Below are 25,774 nucleotides of genomic sequence, written 5' to 3'. Positions count from 1 at the left end.
CCATGCCCATCTAATTTTTTTAAAATTTAATTTAATTTGATTTAATTTAATTTTTTATTTTATTTTTAGTAAAGATGGGGTTTCATGGTGTTAGCCAGGATAGTCTTGATCTCCTGAGCTCGTGATCCACCCACCTTAGCCTCTCAAATCACTGGGATTACAGGTGTGACCCACCATGCCTGGCCCACTTTTCTTACATTTAATATAAATCTGATTTGATCTATAACATTTATTAACAAAACTGGGCTTCTAATGATAAATTGGCATCACCTAGAAGTAAACCAGGAACAAGGAAAAACAGAAAAATGTAGTGTAGAAAATGATGTAACAGTAATTTGAATGCCTTTAAAAAAAGATAGCAATGAGAGTTGCAATTGGCCACAGTTGTGCAAAAAACTAGTGGTGAAATAAAAAGTTCAAAAGCAATAGCAGGGAAGCATGAACTAGGAGAATTTATATGAGTAAGTAAAAATGTTTCTTCATGGAAAATTAATGAAGGTCAGGGCGTAGTTCAGGAAATCATCCATAACAGAACAATTAAGTAGAGGCAATAACATAAATACTATTTTTGTTATATTTACATTGTTAGCATTACATTTTATTGTTAGTTGTATATTTTATATATTGTCAGTTTTATTGTTAGTAGTATATTTTATTGTTAGAATTAATTTATAATTATTATTGTGTTAACTTAAAGTTGCCTGGAAAAAAGTAATAGAAGTATATTGTAGAAGTATATAGCCTTGCTTCCAATTAGCGGGATAAAATGGTAAGTGCATATGAACTAAGATGACATTGCACTGTGTCAGTATTTCCAGCAAATGCAGCAGACAGGTTTGGGATTTGTTCTAGGAAACATAAGTGTGAAACAGAAATGTGGCAACGATAGGGTGGGATTAGCCATTCACCAGGTGTTTTCCAATAGAAACAAAGAGGGATTGTTGTTATAAAAGAAGACAATTAAAGCCACGCTTTGTGTAAGGCACTAGAACTCATCTGGGAGAAATGTGCAGTCAGGAAATGTGAGTTTCCTATGGAGGAAAGTGACAGGGCACATTTTCCCATAAAATGCATGCAATCTCTATTTGCAAAAGAACATCCTATCTATGCAATGCTCAACAGCTGGACCACTTCAAGGACCCTATATGAAAGTTAGAAGAAAAGAACAGTGATGGTAACATTCTCCTAAGTTAGCACACTGCGTTTCTACAGTGGGTAGGAATAGGGAAAGGGAGGGAGTCTTGGAAAGAAATGCAGAAAAAAAAAGCAAAGACTGATTTCAGGTTGAAACTAGAGTAACAGAGACAAGAAAAACATAAATCGCAAGGGAATTATACGAAGTACGGCAGAAGATCAGCAGGGAGGAGATGTGTCTTGCAGAGAAAAGGAGACAAAAAATGTCAGAGGAGACACCTTTGTCTACAGTCCTCAGATGAGGAAGAAATGGGGGCAGGATCAAAGTGAATGAATGGAGAAAAAACCAAAGAAATGAGAATAGCAGGACCATGGTTAAAAGAACCTCATTTCCCAACGGGCAGAATATAGCAGAAGATAAATCAAAAAGAAATACAGCTTAAAAGGTAAAATAAAATAAGTGTAACTGGAGAGGACAAAGGTTAAAAGAAACAAGTTCAAAAGAGAACTTGAAATGTTGAACCAGCCACATAAATGTATGGAAAAGGTAATGCAATGTCCTGGAGGAAGCACCAGAAAATGTGCATTACATTCGATTCTCTTATAATCAGGCTAGGTATTCATGAGAAAGCAAATGAGTTAAAGCATCAGAAGTTACCCAGATGTTCAGACAAACTACTGTTAATAAATGAAACATAATAAGGGCAGAGGAGTGGAAGAAGGAGGCGGGGCGTGGGGACCAGGGTCAAGGAGGAGAAGGAGGAGAAATAGAATGACAGTTTGAGTAAACAGGTGTGTTTTGTTTTGCTTTAGGTGTTCTGGGTCACAGTTTCCTTTCGTGTTAGGAGAGCAGATGGGACTTCAGGATGGCTAAGGTCTCCCTGTCCTCTAGCCTTCTGGGGGTTTGCCCTTCCATTCTGGCAATAGGGAACACTAAATATAGAGAAGGTCAAAGACACCGCTTTGGAGTCTATGGGAAGACATAGCCAGGCAACTCAGAAGCGTATTTCACGTTGAAACATAGGATTCAAGTACATATCTGAGAAATTTATTTAGTCTCAAGATTTAGGACACCCCCCAGTGAAAATAAGTGCCTATAATCTGCCCAGGAGTTATAGTTATGACATATTATAGGTTTTTTAAAGGAAAGGAATCTACATGGAGAATTTTGTGATTTGAGCTAGAAACATCAACCTGTCTTGCAAAAAAAAAAAAAAAAAAAAACAACAAGTCTGATTCTAAGCCCGAAGTAATGTCAAATTGTCTAACATCAGCCTGTTAGAATGTACTATAGAAGAATGTATGTTGAGTTATACATGCTAATCATCTGAAATAGAAGTATAGTAAATTGCAGTATATGAAAGAATTGATATTGTATATACAGAAATAAGAATTTTGAAATAGAAAAAGGAGCACTTTTTTTCATCATGATATTGCAATAGCTAAAACTAATTTCCCACAATCCTGAAAATTTGGAAGTCATATGGAGGATATAAGAATTTATGTTAGAACAGGAAGAAATTTAAATATTTAAATATAATCAATGGAAGAGAAAGCTTGCTTTCATTTTAAGATGTCACTGGTTACATAACCAGGTAAAATATGATATTAAATACAGATATAAAAACAGAAACAGAGAAGCAAATATTCTGTATTTGCATTTAGTGACATACATACGCTTTTTTCCAGCAAAGAGAAGGAAACTGAAATAGGACTACTAAACAAGCAAAAAGATGGAAAGAGGGCAAATGAGAGAAGACTACGGTGGCATAGCCTGCATAATAATACAGGGACAGATTTGTAAGAATAGATTCCCTGTTTAGATACATATTACAAGGCAGGGCACAAAAGGATGATGGTGATGGGCTTAAGAGATATAAGTAACAGAGTATAAGAATCTATAGCATGAAAGAAAATGATGTGAGTTAACACTGCAGCATCGCTCAAAATATTTAAGGGTGTTAAGCAAAACTAAAATTGGCCAGAGGCTGCCGCTATACCTTATATCCTACATAAAATACTGCTACCTAATTTAGCACATAAACAAACTGAAAGCCTAATTTAGGAGCGTGCCTTTTGTAACAACTCGTGGAGTCTCAGCCAATCACAGCAGCAGAACTTCAGCCAATCACATTCTGCCAATTTATCAGACCAAGTACATGTGAGGCAAATGTGTGGCTGTAACCAGTCACGCTGTTTCTGCACCTCATGTGCAATTTCTGTCTATAATCCTGCCTGCCCACGGAAGCAGAGCTCTCTGAACCTCTGCTTTTGAGGGCTGCTGGACTAGCAAATAGTTATTTGCTCAATTAAACCCTGTTAAATTTAATGTGTCTGAAGCTTTTTATTTTCACGTGGATAAGTTAGCGAAGACAAGGAAGTTCTGGTTGATTGTAATGGCCTCATTGCAAAGCATCTGAGGATGACCTGAATAAATCAGACTCTGTTTATAATGACCTATGGGAGAAAGGGCATGATAAAACAAGCATCATGGTGACACAGAAACTGTTATTAATACAATATCAAAAAGAAGAAGACTAGGAAAATACAAGCTGTAGATCATGAGCCTTCTTAACCCTGAATGTGCTTGGCCGGCGCTCACGTGCATCTGTGTAACCTGATGAATTGTGGTGAAATTTGACTCCCCATTGTAACTCATTGGTTTTCATAGATCCAATGTCTTTCAATCCATGACACAATTATAGTTGCTTTAGTGGTTCCTGTTAGATGCTCGCATTTTGGCTAATTGGGTTCCCTTCATGATAGCTGCCATGTCCTTTTGACATGACCTCGTGAGACTTTCTGTGGTCTCTGTTGCTTTTTAGCACAACATTTCCTAAAAGCACTGTGTGTATTTTTCAGCCCCAGACTGGAATCACTCTTCGTTTAAAGAATCCTGGTTCTTTTTGGTGGGGAATCCCAAGTGTACATTTCTTCTGAGTTGACGTTGATTCTAGGCCTTTAACAATTCACAGAGCTATGATATCCACAATATAGGGGGAAAAATCAGTTCTCAGTGGTACGTCCAACTGAATGTTACCATTATGTAACTTAACGTGCTGGATTTTATACTTGAAGTAACTTGATATTATTTTTTTGTATTGTAAAACAGTTACATGATCCCATCATCAAAATAATAAAACAAGGTTCTTCAGAGCAGTCTGGCTTTTATCCCGATTAACTCCAGCCTCTTCTCTATGTTGTCATATATGTGGTCACATTTTAAAATTTTAATTTATCCTTTCAATGTTTCTTTTTGAAACTCTAGCCAAATATCTATATCTACTAATATTTACTCCTGTCTTAAACAAAAGTTTGCATATTGTAAATATTGTTCTGCATTCTGCTTTCCATTCAACCACATCTCTCTCAGGTGAATCTCTGTCGAGGTGTCCGTCGTCATATATCACTGCTTGTGCTTTCCTTATTTAGATAGCACCCTAATAATAGATGTTTGGCTCCGGTTCCCCAATTTTTTGACGTTATAAATAATGCCATAATTAGTATTTTTACTATTGTATCTGTAGAATGCATTTTGTAAAGTAGAGTTCTGAGTCATATAGTAAATCTATATGCAATTTTGCTGGATATTCTGAAATTCTTCTCCATAAGAATTCTGTATTTTTTTATTACAACTATCCATGTCAGAGTGCCTGTCTCCTCACTCCCTCATCAACAGAGCACATTATCAATTTCTTAGAATTTTGTCAATCTGTGTGAGAGAAGTAATACATCTTGGAATTTTAAATTTTCATTTCTGTTATTATGAGTGAAATTTAGCATCTCATAACTTTATTATAGGCCACATCAACATCATTTCAAACCTAGACAATATAGTTATCTAGTAAGTGATCAAAATACTTAAAATGGACTCTATAATGAGGGAGTGGGAAAAGCGAAGGGAAAAGGCAGACACAGCATCATAGTTGCTGTTAACCAATATGGCAGAGGGAAGCAATGCCATACTCACAAACGCATGAGAAACTTGGGACAGATGCTCTCTGAGGTTCTAATAACTCTAAAATTCTTAACATACGGTTCTCTTTGTGTTGAAAGTTATCCATAGAACATTCTTCTTCTTTACATAAATGTCTTCTCAATAAGAACTCCAGATTTCTACCTCTGAATTCCCACCTACCTACTACTATTTTTACCCTGACTGCATAGCAATCACTTGAAACCGAATATAGCCAGAGGCAAATTTTCTCTCTTCCCCCAAACCAGTCTGTACTTCACATTTGGCTATTTCATTCATAATCATCATTGTCTTTCCAATCATGCAGATGAAATCTCTGGAGTTGAATTTTATTAACTCTTCTCTCTTGTCCCTCAAACCCAGATAACTAAATTCAATTTGCTTTCTTCTTTGGAAACAACCATGGCTTTGAACCATTGCTGTCCATTTTCTTCAACACTCTACTGCTATTTTCTAAAACATTTGTCCTTTGCCTCTCAGCTGTTCCCTACATTGGTTTATCTTATTAACCTTGAAGATTCACATCACAGATTTAAATTTTGGATTTTTTTTTCTTTTTATGTATCTCTCTAAAATAAAAACAAAACCCAAACTAATAACTAAATGCAAACAACGAGTCTACTCTCCTGCTATAACAAACTTAAATTCCTGATCTTATCTTTTTGAAAATTATGTATTTACTGTGTACCACATGATGTTTTCAAGTCTATATACATTGCAGGATAGTTTAATCTAGCTAATTCACAAATGCATTAGCTCATGCAGTTATCATTTTTGTTGTGAGAATACTTATCATCCACTTATCTTGGCATTCATAGCCAAGCTGGCATCATTGAGCATTCTAAATGTATCACCTAAAACTCTCTAATTTAAATTCTTGCCAAATTGGTCCATGCACGCTTCAAACATGCCATGAATATATCCTGCTTTGTGATGCTTCTTCAGTACTGTTCTCTTTTTCTGAAATGTACTTTCTGCCTCTGTTCATTTAAAAATGTTTTCTTTCTCTAAAGCCCATGATCCTGAACTCCTTCAAGTCTATTAACATTATTTTAATCACTTTTAATGACCTTTTAAAAAGTATTGATCAGCCAGGCACAGTAGCACAAGCCTGCTGTCTCAGCTACTGGAGGCTGAGATGGGAGGATCACTTGAGCCAGAAGCTCAGAGCTGCAGTGACCTGTGATCTCACCTTCACACTCCAATCTGGGTGACAGATCAAGACCCCATCTCTAAAACAAAAGAAAGAAAAAAAATGTTGAGGCAGCTTATAACAAAGACATAATGATATGTAATAATATCATGAATAAAAAATGGAGAAAAAACAGAACTGAGGTTAAAAATAATAGAAATAATATTTTAGACAATGAAGAGATGTTCGTGTATGTGCGTGTTCTGTCCTCTCAGGCTGTACGTACCTGGATTCCAGACTGTGTCCTCGGTATATGTTTGATTGATAAATAAGTATAAATCTCAGGGTGTATTCCCAGCATCTCAAGTACCTTGCACGTAGGAGCTTCCAAATTTACCTGTTGATGTTCCAGTATCTGAGCAACTAACTGTAGGAGAGTTACAGTATAGGTGACAATTAAGCTACATTGGAATACAGATGGGCAGATTGTGTGCAAAAATATTCTTGAATTGCTTTTTAAATAACATATCCCCATTGCAATTGTTGTGGTGTTCAAGGTTGAATTTCCTAAAGAGAGCCCAAGATGGAGCATAGTGTGCATACGTTTCATTGGGTAATAGTTTTAAGAGCTACGCCTATGAGAGAAAAAGGAAAGCAGGAATCGTGAAGGGAGCGGCTGCCACACTGTGTGATTACAGCTGTAGGTCCACCTGATTCTTCAGTGAGCTGTGGCGCTGGGATGCAGTTACCAGCAATGCAGAAAGGTGTACTGGGTGTTTACATTCATATCAGCCAGGCATGGGGTGTGCCTAATCTGAAGAAAGCTTAATCTGCCTCTCAGCACTTCACTGCAGCCAAGGGCAATTGCCAGGGAACTATTGAGCTGTAAGAACCCAGAACCCCATATTCCAAGCAGGTAAGTGTTGGATCCATCAGCTCTAAATTAGACATCTGGGCAAAGCCCAAAGTCTCCACTGCCTGTAACAACATTTTACAGTTATGCTGGAGAAACAGTATCATCTCATAGAGAAAACATTTAAGTGCAACGTTTAAAGACCTGTAGTCCAGGTAATTTGTATGTTAATAATTTTTAGGTTCCCAAATATAGGCATTTGAGTGTCTATATTCATGTTAATTATGTATGATTTTTTAAAATTAGGAAGAAAACAGCAAGGCAGTGAATGACCATCATTATGGTAATATCATCACTATGATTGATATCATTTACTCTTTACTATTTGGAAATAAATATTATAAATGGCTGACAACAAACCATTTTAAAAAATCATTGCCTATTAAGGGATAAAAATGTCTACCTAAATGTAAATAAAAATGAATTAATTTTATCACAGAAATGTTGTGATCTAAAGAAACCAATGTCAGAAAAATATTATTTTAAAGATTTTTAATGCACTGGAGGGGAAGCATAAGAAGCTGACTTCAAAACTACTAACTATGAATCTCCTATCCCATTTTTTTCAAAGAAAATGAATTTATTTGCCACGCTCTTGCGCCATTGTCTAATTTATCTTCAATTGTCTTTAACTGCATCCTCTGGTAAATAGAAATATGTGCAGAGACAAGGAAGATAATTGGAGGATCACAAGACTGGGGATTGAACACTAGAATGGATTTCCTAGACATGGTGTCAAACTTCGTTCTCTGGCGTTTTAAAAATAGATACCCATCTGCTGAGAACAATTTTAATAAAATTCTGCCAGATTATAGAATGTATTCTTCATATTTTGAATTCTTTGAACTATCCTTTTAGAAAACAAGCCCATGATAACCAATAGAATTTAAAAAGAAAGAAAGAAAGGAATCCTTAGGCTGTAATTTGTATTTAATTAATTAGCATACAAAGAGGTGTTAGCTTGTTGTAAAATGTTTTTAAGTAGATGTTTATAGCCAAAATATATTTCCCACTAGATTACTTTAGTCTTAAGTATCTTAAGTAGGTTACCTTCTGGTTTAAATTACAGAAGAGGTATCCTTTGATTTTTTTTTTTTTTTTCAAACTGGGAATTGAGGATTTTAACTGGGCTGTGATTTCTAGGATCAAGGACATACTATTTACTCACCAGAAAGGAATACATCATTAGATATCAGAATAATGTGGTAGATGATAACTTAGTTCAAACAGAAACCCCAAAATTAGTTTGTTTTTTTCCCTTTAATATTAATACTCTGTCTTCAACCAGTGTGTCTTCTCCATTCTTGAAACCCCATTTCTTATTTTCATGGCTTCTGTTCAGTGTGCCCAAGATAGTCACTGGGAGTCGTGTTGAAGGAGGTGCTGGAGTCCCTGAAATTGCCATGATGACATGTCGTGTGGTAGCTGCCATGACATTGGCACTTTTTAATTAAACATCAGAATAAATGCACCTCACATAATATTTCAAGTGTGTTTGTGTATATGTGCTTGTGTGTTAACCAAACATTAGGTAGAAATATATTATTTCACAGAAAATATTTTCCACTTTAAAGGAAGATACAAGAAAACTTTATACCCTATAAACTGGGGAAAATGAAAATTTACTCGACTTAGTCAAATGACAAGTTTGAATTTTAAATGAAGAAAAAGTAAGATCGAGATTTTCAGTTTCATAAGTGGCAGAGGTATCTCCTCATAATAATCTTGAACATGCTTACTGCATTCTGCATGTTCCTCTTATGAATATATTCATACTGGTATAACTGCAAATGAATATATAAGTTTAAGAATATGAATATTGTAATGCAGAATTTTGAAAAACCTGGAACTATATTAATTCTTAACTGTTGTCTTTTATTAGCAAACGTGTCTGCCTAATCACCATACTTATTAGTATACTCGAACAGCATATTGATCCTCATTTGATATAAATTACTATATAATCACATAACAGATTTGAGTTTAACTGATTGCAAGCAAATGAGGAGCATATGATAAGACAAAACACGTGGATGTCAGTGCTCTAACCTTATGAATACTTGCACATGTTCAGGAAAGCCCACTGGATAAAATTTATGTATTGCTAATGATTTTTATTGGCCCCTTGGCCCAAAGTAGTGGCAAGTTGCCCAGGAATCCGAAGGAATCCTGTTTTCAGTTAGTAGTCAGAATGCAAAGAGTAATAAAATTCAGAAAAGCATGGTGAAAGCTAAAATACATTTATCCAGGTACAATGAGTCCAGCCAACCTTACGATTGTAATTTCTTTTGCCTTTTTTTTTTTTTCCTGAGGTTATGGCATTTCGCCTCATCAGGGTATCCTAGTTGGAGGACTGTTTTCACAAAGTCTAGAAAAGTGCTGCATTATCCATTTGTGTGTGTGTGTTTGTATTATGTGCCTGCACAATGTCATAAACTGGCTAATATGATCCACAGCTTTCTTTTTCTTGCTGAATAAATGATCTTTTATATCCCTGATGGAATTTCAGGCAAACCACTTTGCCTATATTAAAAGCAAGCATTTGGGTAATCCAAAATTCATATATAATTGTACATATGATCCCTCTCTTTATAAAGGTAAGGGCCCATTTCCTGCTGAAATCTATTCGTTCGTTCTGCAAGAAAGAGATGTTACAGTTAAAGGCAGCAGAAGAGCTTTTCTTCTTTTATTTTCTTTGGTGAGCTTATTTTACTTCTCATTACTAATTAAAAACTCAGTGTTTTGTCATGTCAATTTTGCAAAAAATATATTTAGAAAATGTATTGAATCAGGACCCTAATTAGCCATTGTAAGTATAGGAAGCAGTGTACAGGCAGAGAAGATGGAAAAGAAGGTCACTCTCAGGGGCCTGGAAGGGAGAACTAGATTATAGTAGAATTGGAGGATAAGCACAAGTTTGGCTTCTACTTAGAGTAAATATAAGGCACTCAAATATCAAGGCACACACCAATCATAATAGAGCAAGAGGCCAACCTGATTGAGCATTTAAACTGGCAACCATGGCCGGTCCTGCAAGCATCCAGGTACTATACTTTGGTAACAACACTGCCACCAAAACATTCCAGTTCCCTAGCAGTGGAAATCCTCTTTTTAAATGTAATATCAGATAGAATTCAGATTATCCCAGTGGCTTTAATCAGTAGCCACAGTAAACATACGTGTACATTGCGGCTACTGATTTTTGTTCCAACAATTGGTATTCAGTTGAAAATAATTAACACATCAGGTAAACATGTGAAATTTGAGTCTTATGTAGGGCATGTAATTGCTTAGGGTGGTACCTGAAGTAATGGGCAAATCAAGGACGTTGTGGCACTATTCACAATAGCAAAGACTTTGGAACCAACCCAAATGTCCATCAAGGATAGACTGGATTAAGAAAATGTGGCACATATACACCATGGAATACCATGCAGTCATAAAATAGGATTAGTTCATGTCCTTTGTAGGGACATGGATGAAGCTGGAAACCATTATTCTGAGCAAACTATTGCAAGGACAGAAAACCAAACATGGCATGTTCTCACTCATAGGTGGGAACTGAACAATGAGAACACTTGGACACTGGCTGGGGAATATAACACACCGGGGACTGTCGTGAGGTGGGGGGAGTGGGAAGGCATTAGAAGAGATATACCTAATGTAAATGACAAGTTAATGGGTGCAGAACACCAACATGGCACATGTATACATATGTAACAAACTGCACGTTGTGCACATGTACCCTAGAACTTAAAGTATAAAAAAAAAAGAGGTTAAAAAAAAATCAGTAGCCAAATAATAGTAATAATAATAATAATAAACCTATGCAGTGGAAATAAGCACAATAGAATCCTAAATGCTGATTTGCTCAAATAGTCATAGCTCTCTGCATATGCCAAGTGGCAGAGCAAATGCAAAGAGAACCCAAGAGAGAGTCATGGAACATACAGCCGTGAACACCCTACCTAAGCAGGCAGGAATCAGGTTCACAGGAAATAAAAGCTACTTTAAGAAAAAATGATGTGTGCAAAATAAGGATGATAAAGCAGCAAACATGATAGTCATAAATTCCCAGAATTAAGTTGAATGTGCAGAAAATTTAATAAGCACAGCCATTATCAAAAGTGCTGAGAGTAAGCAGAGAGGCAGCTTGGTAGGCTCAGGTGTAGGGATCCTTGAGGGCAGGCGGGGTGGGGAGAGTTCTGCCAGTTCACAGAAGCAGACAGAGGCTGCGCTGAGAACAATGATCTTTAAATAGATACAAAGGATTCACTTAGAGGACACTGCAAAGACCCAAGTTTTAAAAAGAGCTAATAGGAAAAGCTCAAATAGCAGGAATGAAAATCTTGAAATTATAGATTAAAAACCCAGACTTAGGGTAAAAAAGTCAACAGATGTAAACACAGGCTCTTGATGTATGAAATAACTGGAAAAGGAAAGGGGGAAAGAAAGAAGAGAGGCAGAGAAGGAATGATCCCAAAAAGTAACAGTTCCAACTGTCTCTCATTAAGAAAACCATAAACCTGAAGATGAGTGTATTAATTCATGCCCACGCTGCTTATAAAGACATACCCAAGATTGGGTAATTTATACAGAAAAAGAGGTTGACTGGACTCACATTCCCCATGGCTGGGGAGGACTCACAATCATGGTGGAAGGCAAAGGAGGAGCAAAGGCACATCTTACATGGGGGCAGGCAAGAGAACATGTTCAGGGGAACTGCCCTAACAAAACCATCAGATCTCATGAGACTTATTCACTATCACGAGAACAACATAGGAAAACTCACCCCCTTGATTCAATTACCTCCCACCAGGTCTCTCCCATGACACTTGGGGATTATAGGAACTAAGTTCGGTATGAGATTTGGGTGGGGACGTGGCCAAAACATATCAACGAGTTTCTATGAGAAGTAGCAGAATAGGTCAACAAGTTTACTAAAAATGGAGTTAGAGTAAGATGAATCTTGGCCCTGTCACAAACATTGCAACTTTAAGAAAACTATAGCTCCACTGAGAAAGCTTTATTTTGTCATCAATAAGGATTAATAATCATACCTGATGCCTGTCTAGCTTCATGGGTCAATGTAAAAATCATATCAATGAACAGGAATACCATGTAAGAATTTGGTGCTATTCCTTTTAGGTATTTTGTTTAATGTAAGAATTATTTTAATTTATTTCCCTAAGGAGATATCTATGGGTTTGCTAAGGTTGCTGTATCAGAGTGGCTTAAACAATGAAAATGAATTGTCTCACAGTTCAGTTCTGGAGGTAGAGGTGTGAATTCAAAGTGTTGGTAGTGTTGGTGCCTTCTGAGTCTGGTGATGCAGAATCTGTGACTCTCCCCTAGCTTCTGGTGGCTGTCCACGATCTTAGCCTTACTTCTTTTGTAGATTTCTGCTTTCACCTTCACAACACATTTTCTCTTTGAGCATGTCTGTGTCTAATTTTCTACCTTTTCTAAGGACACCAGTTATGCTGAATTAGGGGCCCACCTTCTTCCAGTACCCCTTCATCCTAACTGAGTACCTCTGCAAATATTCGAATTCCCAGTAAAGTTGTGTTCTAGACGATGTGAGTTACGATTCCAACATACAAATTTGAGGAGGGCCATAATTCAACTCACTACAAGAGGTATATATTACACTTGCCAGATTGTATTTTCATATACTTTCATGTATATTAAAAGTATATATGATGTATATACATCATATATAAAGATATATAAAAATATATATGATGTATATACATCATATATATAAAAGGGCAGATGTTGGCTTTGCTGGAGTCACGGCTATACAAACCTCTGATGGAGATATAAGCAAGAACGATTAGTTTGGTATTACTATCTTGGAGATGAGCCAATATTGACACTGGAAAGCCACAGTCAGGAGTGTCTCATTTGACACTGGCATTATTTCTTAATCTCCATGTACTTTTTAATCTTTATCTCCAACCAAATTGTTACCTTCTTGATGACGATTATAAAGTTGATATTTACTTTGTCTTTTCAATATGAAAATATAAAAATATATATGATGTATATATGTAATATATATGTATATATGTATAGAAGCATATACTTCATATTAATTATTCTGAATTTTTTGGTCAGTGATGAAAGTCAAAGTAACCTGCATTGACTACATATATATACACACATATATGTAATATAAAAGTATATATGTTTTCTATATATATAACACCATGTAAATATTTCTATTTGCTAAATCTTGAAATTTTAATATGTATACATCATTATTTATCATTTTCAATATAATGATTTTTAGTGAACACTGAACCAGACAATTGTAGTTAGGTAATTCCTCTTAGACTAGAAACTCTGAAATGAGGTCACTGCATCACACTTGCTGGCTGGTGTGTCCACAGCACATGGCAAGGTACTTAGCCCACAGTAAGTACTTAATTACTAAAGTAACCTAATTTATTAAAGAATAATTATTATTACTAAATAATATCATTTAGTAACTGTTATTAAGTGATTTCTACCTGCGTTTCAAAATTGCAATGTATATATTATTAGATAGAATATATTAATAAAAGTAACATGTGTTATGTACCTGGTTATTGTATGAATTTAGACTCAGTCTAAAGATAATATTTTGTAATTTATGAATTAATAGTTATGTAGTATTCATGGGGGTATAAGCCCTGTTAAACAACTTATGCATTGGGTGAAATTCGTTTAGTATTGACTTTGATGGTTGTGAAGCATTATTATAAATTTAAGTCCACAATGCAGGTCACTTTGCCTTTCATCAGGCCAAGTCATGAAAAAGATTGACATGTTTCTATTTCCTAAAGATCTGCATTTGTCAAGCAACTACTTCTGAAATATATGCAATTCATCAGAGGAAAAATTATTCATTTATCCTTTAAATAAAATTCAGCCCAGTAAGAAGGTGAGCCAATGCAAAAGGACAGAGATCAAAATTATTTAAGAAAGACAGGATACAAACCATCGATGACCTGCTGTTATATTCCGAAATGCTTAATATAAGTTCTCTAACTAAATGGAACATTTAAAATAATATTCAGAATTGAAAGATGATGCAAGATTCACCTGCTGATCCCTCCCGAACTTTGATCATTTTCTTGTTCAAGCAACACCTGCCACGCCTCCCACAGTCAGGTGTGTCTCATTTGACACTGGCATTATTTCTTAATCTCCATGTACTTTTTAATCTTTATCTCCAACCAAATTGTTACCTTCTGGATGACGATTATAAAGTTGATATTTACTTTGTCTTTTCAATGCTGCTGTCAGGTATTAGGTACTAATTACAAAAAAAAATAACTCCTCGAATGTGAATAAATCCATTAAAGGAAGCAGTAATACATGTATACTGATTGTATATATTGAAAACATAATGGTTATAGCCAATATCATTTCTCTACTGATTGGCCATCACGGTATTTTAAGGCACCTTGGAAGCATGCATGTTCATGAAAAGTAGCCTAGTCTCTGGCTGATGACAAGGTAACAATACACATAGACTATTAGGAAACTCTACTTATAAGTAAATGCTGGATGTCTCAAGCCTCTCTGGCCCACTGCTCTTCTCCATATCATGGTGTAGCAGATCTCTATCTCTAGTAAAGGAAGGGCAGATGCTGGCTTTGCTGGAGTCACGGCTATAGCAGCCTCTGATGGAGATATAAGCAAGAACGGTTAGTCTGGTATTGCTTTCTTGGAGATGAGCCAACATTGACACTGGAAAATAACCCAACCTAGACCAGAATTAACTGGGGAAATGAAAGCAGTTTGTCAAGGATGGGAAGAATAAGAAAGAATGAGGAATGAGGGAGTGGCCAGCTGAGCATGAGAAGGTTTGACCTCAGATTTTCTCTCCATTTATCAGTGCAGGCAAACAGCATTTATTTATAGCAATTAGAACCAAGGAGAAGACCAATTTAAGGAAAGAATTCAGGATCAAACAAGTACAGGGGTTGCTTTCTTGTGTGTGTGTGTTTTCTCCTAAATGAATTATGGTCATTAGTATAATAAAAGGGGGGAAAAAAGCAACACATACACGGTCTGTCCTAGTTACAGATGCCTATGTTTATATGTATGTACATATTTAAATGAAAATATATGCATTTATAGATACATCTATTTCTGTGTTGTGCTGAGTTGTGTCCCGTGTATCACATGTCAAGAAGTACATCCCAAAATACTTTTCATAGAAAACTATTTTCTAAATACACAGAATTTGCTATTTGTTGTGGCCTTAGAATCATCAGTCATTATCATCGTCATCATCTTTATCGGTAATGCATCATCATTAAACACTTATTGCCTACCTCCAAATATTCTGCAACAAAATGTTGTATTGTGGGACAAAGACACACTCCACAACTTACACAGAATATCAATTACTGCAAAGGAAACACATGTAGAAATTGGTACTCATTCATACTTTGTACAAAATTATTCACTTTCTGTGTGGTCAGTTTCAAGGCCAAGAAGAATAACTGACCATATTATCAGTACATAAAAAGACTCAGGGAATCACTGCAAGGATACAGCTACAATTATGAAAACAACAAAGACAATGTAAGACCACCGTTTTAGACAGAAAGTTTCCATCTAGGAGGAATCAATACATTTTCATGGACTTCTATGCTGACCCACAGCAAGCAGGAAAGGGGAAAAAGGCTAAATAGTGATTTCAGTGTTATTTCACACTTTTTTATTGCTTTCCTTAAGGATCATAATGTACTTGACATATTGTAATACTGGAAAGAATTTTCATGCAGCTGTGAAACAGGTACAGCTTCACAGACCTTTTCATTTTTGGTGTTGCATCATCAGCAAAACGTTATGAAAATTACTATCATATTTCTCCATATTCTTTATTAAGCATTCATGACAAACGAAAAAATCATATAATGTTTCATTTACCCTTTTCCTGTAACGTATATTAATATTACTTTACATATGAGAACAATGAGGTACAGGATTATAGCTATTTAGGTTTTAAATCAGCAGAGGCAAAAAGAGTAGAATAGTCCTATTTTCTCACCCAAGCAACTACAACACATTTCCAACAGAAGAATCATTGCAACTCGGTAGTGTAGTGTGTATATTGTGCTCTGATTTTTTTTCTCTCTTTGAATGAACGATTCACTTCGACAGGTCAAAGGGTTGATCATGTCTAGCAATGACCTCATGATTTACAGAAGTGACCAGCTTAAAAATTTCTCATACATCATACACACAGGTCACAGATTTTTCTGCCAGATGTCCATCCTGTGAGTAAAGCATACCATTGCACAGATAAAAACATTAAGATGGTGTGAAAGCCATGTTCAGTAAAAGGGTTGGTGGGGATAAAACACTGATCTTTCTGTAATCATTACTAAAAGAATATTCCATAAGAAATTTAGGCTGGTCTGCAGTAGGTATATATTAAAGATGTAATTGCACTTTTCACAAGAGGTAGGATTTGCCCTGGAAGACTCTGCCAAGATTTCTTTAGTTTGGATGTAAGCCAAGAATCTGTCATATCCCTATAGGGTAATATTCACCTTCTAAAACAAAATTTATGTATTTACTTAATTATGCCATAAGATGCCCCTTCAAATTCACGGCCAAAGTTCAATGGAATGAAATGTCTTTGTGATGAGTGTACCTCTCGAGCTGAGTGAAATAATTTACCAATTTTCCAATCATAAATGAATCAAAAATTGATTAAATGTACATTGACCTCATGCCACTGATACTTAAGAAGGAGGCTGCAATAAAGCATTCCTAGATGTAATCAATATTTTTCTTCAACTATTATTTAGAGAAGAAAGCCATCAAGGCACAGTTTAATCGATAATGTGATACACACTTTTTATATGGAGAAGAGGGACTGATCATTTTTATTGTGACTGATGCAGAACTAATGGGTGAGGTTAAAATACAAGGCCAAGGGCAAGAGTATTATGACTCTTTTCTTTGACGTTTTGAATAATAGGCATAATTGTGACCTCCCAGGTTAGTAATTAACTCCAGAGAACTGTTAATGAAAATTACTAGCACTAAGATGTTCTGGCCAAACAATAAATAAATAATGCACACATAGAAACACACATATTATGTACACACACATGCAGACACACACACACACACACACTCTCTCTAAATATGTCTTTCAATATGCAAAGTATTCCCTAGGCCAGGATTTCTTATTTATTTATAGGTCTCATATATGACTGCACTGGTAAAAACTATTTAAAGTTAAGATTCAAAATGACATTTCCCCTTGGACACAATTTAAGCTCTCTCACTGTCTTCTCTAGGGATAAATAATTGTCCAGGAGCAGTGGCTCATGCTCGTAATCCCAGCATTTTGGGAGGCCAGGGAGAGTGGATCACTTGAGTCCAGGATTTCAAGAATAACACTTGAGCAACACAGGAGGCCCCCCTTTAAAAAATAACCAGATGTGGTGGCGCACACAGTTCCAGCTACTTGGGAGGCTGAGGCAGGAGGATCATTTGAGCCTAGGAGGTCTAGGCTGCAGTCAGCTGTGATTGTGACACTGAACTCCAGCCTGGGTGACAGAGCAAGACTCTGTCTCCAAACAAAGAAACAAACAACAACCAAACAACTATTGTTCATGTCATTTTCTTAAAACTTTCTCTCTACCAAGTTAGCTTCCCCAGATGCTATTTCAAGAGCAGATTCTGCTCCATTTAAAAGTAATGACAGGAATAAAATTAATGTGGCATCAGAATTTAGAATTGATTAGATGGAACTCTTACTTTTTTTTACTCAAGTGAACTTCCTAGGGAGCACTGCTCCACAGCTCGACTCCAAATATTAGCAGGCAAAAGATGCATATACCCTCCGAGGGGAATGTCCTAAGTTGCACTGGTGAGGAAGGCAGTCTCCACTGGCTTTTCCAGACAGTGAGTGAGAACATAAAGTCTGAGATATATAGAAACCTCTACTTTTTCCTTCCCCACCCCATCCCTTCATTCATTCTCCTTCTTTCTTCTTGTTCTTATTGCCATTATTCTCCTAAGCAACAAAGGGCAAATTGACCTTACAGTCGTTATTTTATTTTATTTTATTTTATTTTAATTTTAGATGGAGTCTCGCTCTGTTGCCCAGGCTGTAGTGCAGTGGTGTGATCTTGGCTTACTTTAACCTCTGCCTCCCGGGTTCACGATCACGAGGTCAGGAGATCGAGACCATCCTGGCTGGCACGGTGAAGCCCCGTCTCTACTAAAAATACAGTCGTCATTCTTTAGCAGAATACATTAATGAGAGGCAGAGAGTTGATTTTTTTACAATCATAAAGCTAGGGAGATTGAATTTCCAGAGAGAGGTCTTGGTGAGAGGACTGGGAAATGGGGAATTAAGAAATCTGGAGACAGAATAGAGTCACCTAGAAATAGAAGATCTTTCTGCCAGCCCCGAACTTCAGGAAATTCTTATATCTTATACAAAGTTCAGGTAGCATGTGTTGCCTTTAAGATAGGGGACTGTCCTCTATCTCCAAAGTGTCACGATGTGATTTCAATCACACATAGAATGGCCACGGAATCAGAAGTTTAGGTGAAGAGCCCACGGGGGAATAAGCAAACACCCCCCTCTTCTTAGAACCCTCTATTGCCTTCTGAATTACAACAAATTTGGAACGTGTTAAATCAGCCACAGCCTGTAGAAGGGATTAGCACAGATTTCACTTGAGTTTTCAAGGATGAGGTAGATCGGCTAACATCAGAATTATATGTAGGAAAAGGTCACATTAGATATTGGGTATATAAGAAAAACGTATGCAAAGATTACCACATTGAATTTAGTTAAAACTTACTTAAGCAAAATGATTATCAGATAGGACTGTTCAGATACAGCTCCAAAGGCATAAAGGTTTTCGCAATCTATAGCCAAACGATGGTGAATTTTATGGTATATAAATTCTCATGAGTTACTGAAATAATACCTGTTTGTTAATTTGGGGAGTTGTTACTTTTAATGGCAACTAATGCAAAACTCTTTTTTTTACTGGTAGATTTTTATTTTTATTTTTTAATTAATAAAACAATTCATGTATATATATTTTTTCCTCCTCCAAATTTTGTGATGTTATAGCATTTGAGGTAGTGTTGTTATATTATTTTCATGCCAAAAGTTCAGTACTTACATTCTTATGTGCGAATTTGTGGTACAATTTTTACCTTGCCAAATGTAAAATGTATCATGGCCTATTTTTACTATAGTGTAACTTTCTTCACTTGTAAAAAAATTTTCTCTCTCTCACACACACACACATATTTCTATCCTAAGCTCTAAAATACTAATCACTCTTCCTAAGAATGTAGTTACACTAATTTCCCCAGATATGTATGCTAATTCCTCTAGGTATAGAGGCTGAAATGTCCTGGAGGTCTGGGATGGGCGAGTCAGGTGGAATTGAAAGAATAACTTAGCTATTACCCTAGTAGGGAGTTGAAGAAATGAACACTCAGAGACGTTGAGCCAGCTGCTTGGAGTCACATAATTAACAAGTAGCAGAATTTATATTGGACCCCAAAATGTAAACTTTTTACAAAAATATGCTTTTGACTATACAAACATGTTTAATTATCATTCAGAAACTCGCACCCGGGGAGATTATGTGAATTTCACAAGGCCATACAACTCTTTACAAAATATGTGGACATGCTCAAAATATATCCTCAGACAAATTTCTGTTTTGATGGATGAATCATTTCTTCAAATAAGAAGAACCCTCAATATTCACTGCCAAAGGTGATATATGTATGCACATGTCCATGTGTGTTCAACCTAAAACATCACCAGTCTACTCACTCCATTCTCAAGCTTGAAGAGTGGGAGGAGAGTACTGATTTCAACACATTGTTCCAATCGCATTATGAACATTAAAATCATATGTATACATATGTATTACTGTATAATATACAAACACAATATGTTATATAAAATAATATGTTTATATTCTATAAATTCATTTTATATACATATATGTTTTTAGGAGCCGAAAATAAGTTGCATTTTATGGCATTCCTTAGATCCTGGTAATCAGCAGTCTGTTCTCTAACTTTATGAGATCAAACCCAATATGTTTTAGTGGTATATGAGACAGGACATTCACCCCCCTTTCTGTGCACAGTTCATTTGTTTCTTCCTACTCTCCTTATCCAATAGTGCACTCTAGGTGCAGTGGAGACTGCCCCCTCTTCCAAACATTGACCGACGATGCCAAACAGCTCTTGCTTCCGGTATTTGCACTTGCTGTTCTCACCGACCATGCTCCTTCCCTGCCCCCTGAACTCACCCGCATGGACATAGGGCTCATTTCCTCCTATTCTTCAAAGCTTTCCTTAAGTACTCCAGTATCACTCAGGGTCCCATCAGAGAAATAGAAACATAGGAGATTATATATATAGATATAACGTGTATAGCTAGATAGATCGATTACATGTATATGTGTATATACAAAATACACACACACACACCACATTAATACATTTATTTACTTTTCCATTGGCAGACAAACTATTAATCAGGGAATCAGTATTAGGGTGTTATAAGAAACTTCTGTGTTAACCTTGAATTCTTATGGGAGGCCGAAGAGGTGACTAGGTAACTAGAGACAGGTGTGATAAGTAAACTTTTCAACATACAACCACTTGTTCTTTTTGAATTTTTAAACAGGTGATTTTTTTGTTGTTGTTTTTTGTTTGCTTTTGTTGATACATTATATTTGTACATACTTATGGGTTACAAGTGAAATTCTGTTATATGCATAGAATGTGTAATTACATGCATAGAATGTGTAAAAGGGTAAACTCTTTGAATATAGGAGAACTCTTAGATTATCAGAGTAATTTGGAAAAGATTTTCTCAAGTCAGGGTATTTCAGGTATCCATCATCCAATAGTTACCATTTCTATGTGTTGGGTACATTTCAAGTCCTCTCCTCCAGGTATTTTGAAAACTATAATACATTGCAATACATTGTCATTACTATAGTCACTCTATACTGCCATTAAACAGTATCACTTATTTCTTCTGTTGAACTGTATGTTGGTATCCAGTATGTGTGTGTCGGGGTGTGTGTGTGTATATATATATATACAGAGAGAGAGAGAGAGAGACTTATTTCAAAAAAATTGGAAGATGAGATTGTGGGGCCTCTGAAATCCATATGTATATACATGTCAGGAAGAGCCAACCAGAAGTCTTGGGCGTGAGGTGAATGCCCCTCTACAGTTGTAATTTCTCCTTCAAAGAAGCGTTCGCTTCGCGCTTGAGATCTTTCAACTGATTGAATCTGAACCACCCAGATTATCAAGAATAAACTCCTGTGATTAAAGTAAACTGATTACAGACTTTAGTCACATGTGCGGAACATCGTCACAGCAACACCTAAATTAGCATTTGCGTGAATAACTGAAGCTATAGCCTAGCCAAGTTGACACATACAACTGGACATCACGGCCTCCTTTTCTGTTAAGCCTCTGCCAAGCATCCTGAATGAAACTGCACCAGCCGCTCCCCTGCTCCACGGCCGTCCTTACACTGCTGCTGTGCTTCATCATTTCCATAGCTTAATCAACATTAGTCAGCTTTGTATCTCCTGGATACACTAGAACACTAGCCACATAGAGTGAATACTTTAAAACACTGTTAGAATGAATAGAGGAAAAGAAAACAAATATAGAAAGCACAGTGTCAAGGGAAGAAAAGGGTAAAGTCTTTGTGTCTAGGAGAACTCCTTTTAGATTCTCAGGGTAATTTGGAAAATATTTCTCATCAATTTACTATAAACAATTTAAAACATATAGAACAGCCAAAAGAATAGGAAATAAACCTCTGTACCCCTTCCCTGTAAATACGTGTGTGTCTGTGTGTGTGTTATGTTGGTGCAGAACTAATTTTTCCATTATTAAAATGGCAAAAACTGAATTTTAATAACATTAATTGCCATTTTAATGGCAAGAACTGCAGTTAATTTTGCACACACCTAATATCTATAACATTTAAAAGTAAGTTTTAAACATAATTCTCTACTAAATAATTAGCATGCGTCTCCAAAGGACATTTGCCAAAAATGCCACATTAGTATCATCTTACATTAAAAATGTATTAATTTTATATTATTTAATACTCATTATAGATTCCATTTTTTAAGGAATTATCTTTTACAGTATATTTTGGAGCTAGAAATTTTCTTCATAGCATTTTTTAAATCAATATTTTACCTATATTCACCCATCACACTTTGTTCTTATAACTTGTTTACTGTTTTAATCCAGATCTGTGAACCCCCAATTTTTATTATATTACTCTGAAGATCAAACCAGTTGTTGTATACAATATATAATGTTATGAATTTTTCTGAAACCATGATTTCATTAAATTATTCCTCTGTCTCTTATTTTTTTAATAAATTGTGAAAAAATTTAGATTTTTGGAACAGATACTTAATATGTTTTTGTAATCCTTCATGTTATATCATATTAGTTGTTACATAATCCCATAGTGCTTCACAGTTAGCAATATCCAATTTGAAGAGGAATATTTTGGCAGCTATTATAACTCCCATTTCATAAGCCAGTCTTTCATGGCTTTGAAAACATGTGTTAGGTACTTTGTGTCCAGATCAATGCTGCTACTTTTATTAAATAGGCACACTCATGACAATAGATGTTGAGTTGTTTTCTGGAAGAAGCAGCATTTCATGTTTTTGAAATAAGAGGTTAGATTTGGCCTCAAGAAAGACAATGTGAATCACAAAACACTACGGTGAAACTAATGTCTTCTACAGGCTCAGTAACAAGGAATACGATAGCTTGAATGCATCATGTGATAAACATGGAATACGTGCATTTACAATTAATCTTATCTAAACACTTTTACAAAATATTCACATTGTATCTATCTTATCAATAATCAGAAAAGAGATATGAGAATTTACAAAGTAAAACATTGGTAATTTTTTAAGGTTTATTTCTAACATTTTTAAGATATTATTTCTAACATATTTTAAATGTCTTAGAACCACATATTTACAACAATATCCTCAGTGTTTGTCTCCTACCTATGTAGTTGTGGGTATGTGTGTATCTGTAAGTGAGAATAAAGTGTTCTTGGGTATTTAAGGTATTGTGTTTGTTCTTTTCAACAAGAAAACTTGGAGAATTTTGAGTGCTTTAATGGAAATAGCGGTAGTTCACATTTTATTTTATTTTATTGTTTTTGGAGATTTATCATTTAGATCTCAAACTCTGTTCTGATTGTTAGAGGCCATTTTGCACATCTAAAAGATCTGGCATCTGAAACCAGCTCGCTTATTCTCCCTTTCTTCCAAGGTGTAGAGCTGCCAGCTTCCCTGGGTTCTCCGTGTGCATGGAAACTGTGGCATCTGTCTTACACGTGTGTGTTTGAGCACCTCCCATAGTCTCGGAAATTTTGGGTCCCAGTAGAATATCATCTCCCACCTTTGTTAATCTATTCTTCTGTCCTTGAAGTAAGAAAAACAATCCCTTTGAAATCCATTAGGATTTGTAAGTATAGAATTACAAGCAGCAAATGAAAAGCCTTGGAAGCTTGGAAGTGTATATGTGTGTGATGTGTGCGTGTTGCCATTGCTGTGGTGCTAGTTTTGGTTACGGATGTGATTATTGTTACTGTTGTTTGATTTTCTAACCAACCTACCGAATTACGGAGATTTTAGGGATGAAGGGGACAAAAACGTAAAAATAATCTTTGTGGAGAGTGATTACAGAAGTATGGGAGGTTTTTGGGTAACAAAAGTAATTCCAACTTTTTTTTTTTTCTGGCAGCAGTTGATAGAAGTAGGCTACAGGATTAACAGAGAATTTCAAGCACCTGGCAACTTTTACTTGCCTTCCTTTCAAGCTGTAGTATGGTCACTGCAAGGTCTTCCTTGCATCTATCATAATGGTTTAAGCAGAGTAGATATTCAACAAATATTGGGTAACTAAATCTGGTGTTTGAGTGGATGTAAAACGATTTACAGTCTTGGCTGTCTCTGGTGTAATGGAATCTCATACTTAATTCTTCTCCATTAAGAATCTTGCATTGGGGTTAGCTATAAGTCAATTGTGGCCGACAGGTCAAAATTCTGTGGTCAGTTTGAAACTTAAAGCTAATCCGCTGTTATCAAGATACGTTTCTACTGGGAAAATAACATCTCTCAAAAACATACCTACATTTTAATATAGAAAATACATTTAGAAATATTTGACATGCATTTATAAATGTAGATAATTAATATTTATCTAAATAGTTCTTAAAGTTTGAGTATGTGGCCAAATTTGCATACATCTTTCCACTGTGATAGCATTTATTATTTTTATTTATGTATAGATTTAATTTTCAGATCTTTCAATGAACGGCACTTATATTAACATGTTTAAATAAAATGCAGTGGAAAACCAAGTGAAAATATTTAAAATACCTTAAAAGCAGTAAGTCAGCATTTTGGCAAAGTGAAAAGATGAGACACAAATATTTCTCTAACATTTGAAAATTCATGTTTTCTCAAATTTCAAATGAGAAAAAATTATGTATTTCTGATTCTGTGAAATTGGAATTTGGGATAAAAGAATAACTTAATACATATAATGGAAGCTTTCTAAGAAATTCTGAGATAAAACCATATATTCCTATAATCTATGCCAAATTTTGAATCGCATTAAGCTTCATAAATGTATCTAACCAATTATTATACATCTGAGATGATGTATAATAATCTTTCCCTTGAAGAGCTTACCAATGGATCAGCATGTCAAAAACTTGACTATAGTAAGATTTCCGTGCTTTTTAGAGAAACTAAGCATTTTACTCATCAAAATGAAATACTGAGTGTATTAGGGGAAACAGGGTTGCATTCTGGAACTGAGTGTCTAAAAGATGGAAACAGAAAGAGAGAAAGATGGCTTAAATACTGGAGAGCTGATAAATTCTTCACGTGACCCTTGCGACCACCGAATACAGCACTTACACAGAGCAAATAATGTGAGGCCTCTCTTGAGAGACACTACGGGCACTATTCAGCCAATGTTGACTTTTGCTAAAAAATCAGGCCATCCTAAGCAATATTGATTCTTCCATTAAATTAGTATTGAGTATTTATGTTCTGCCAGGAACTTGCATAATTTGATAAAACTCTAGATATCATATCCCCCCACCAAAAAATAATCAACTTCCAAAGCCTAGACACATCCCACCAGCACGAGTGCCCTGGAAGTCACTTGGTCCCACAGTTTTGAAACTTTCTTCTATTATTGAGAGACATTAGCTTGCAGGCAGCACCAATAAGTGGGAGCTTGCACAGGGCACTGGAAGACTTTTCGTACTTGTCAGCCACATAATCTCTTCCCCTTTCTTGGAGTTCTAGGCTTTGGGAAACTCCTTCTGTTCATCAGGAAACAACAGGAGGAAATAGTGGGAGCCCCAACAGAGAAAGATAAACCAAATAAAACAAAATGGTTCAGTTCACCAGTGGAATTACAGTCCACCACGGTAGGCTAGGAACTGCATGTTGAATCTGAACAGAACAACTGCCTGCTAAACTTAAAAATATAACTTGGATCCAGAGTG

The sequence above is a fragment of the Chlorocebus sabaeus genome, chromosome 3, assembly GCF_047675955.1.
Source record: "Chlorocebus sabaeus isolate Y175 chromosome 3, mChlSab1.0.hap1, whole genome shotgun sequence".
NCBI classification, from domain to species: Eukaryota; Metazoa; Chordata; class Mammalia; order Primates; family Cercopithecidae; genus Chlorocebus; species Chlorocebus sabaeus.
This window is presented reverse-complemented; position numbering follows the sequence as displayed.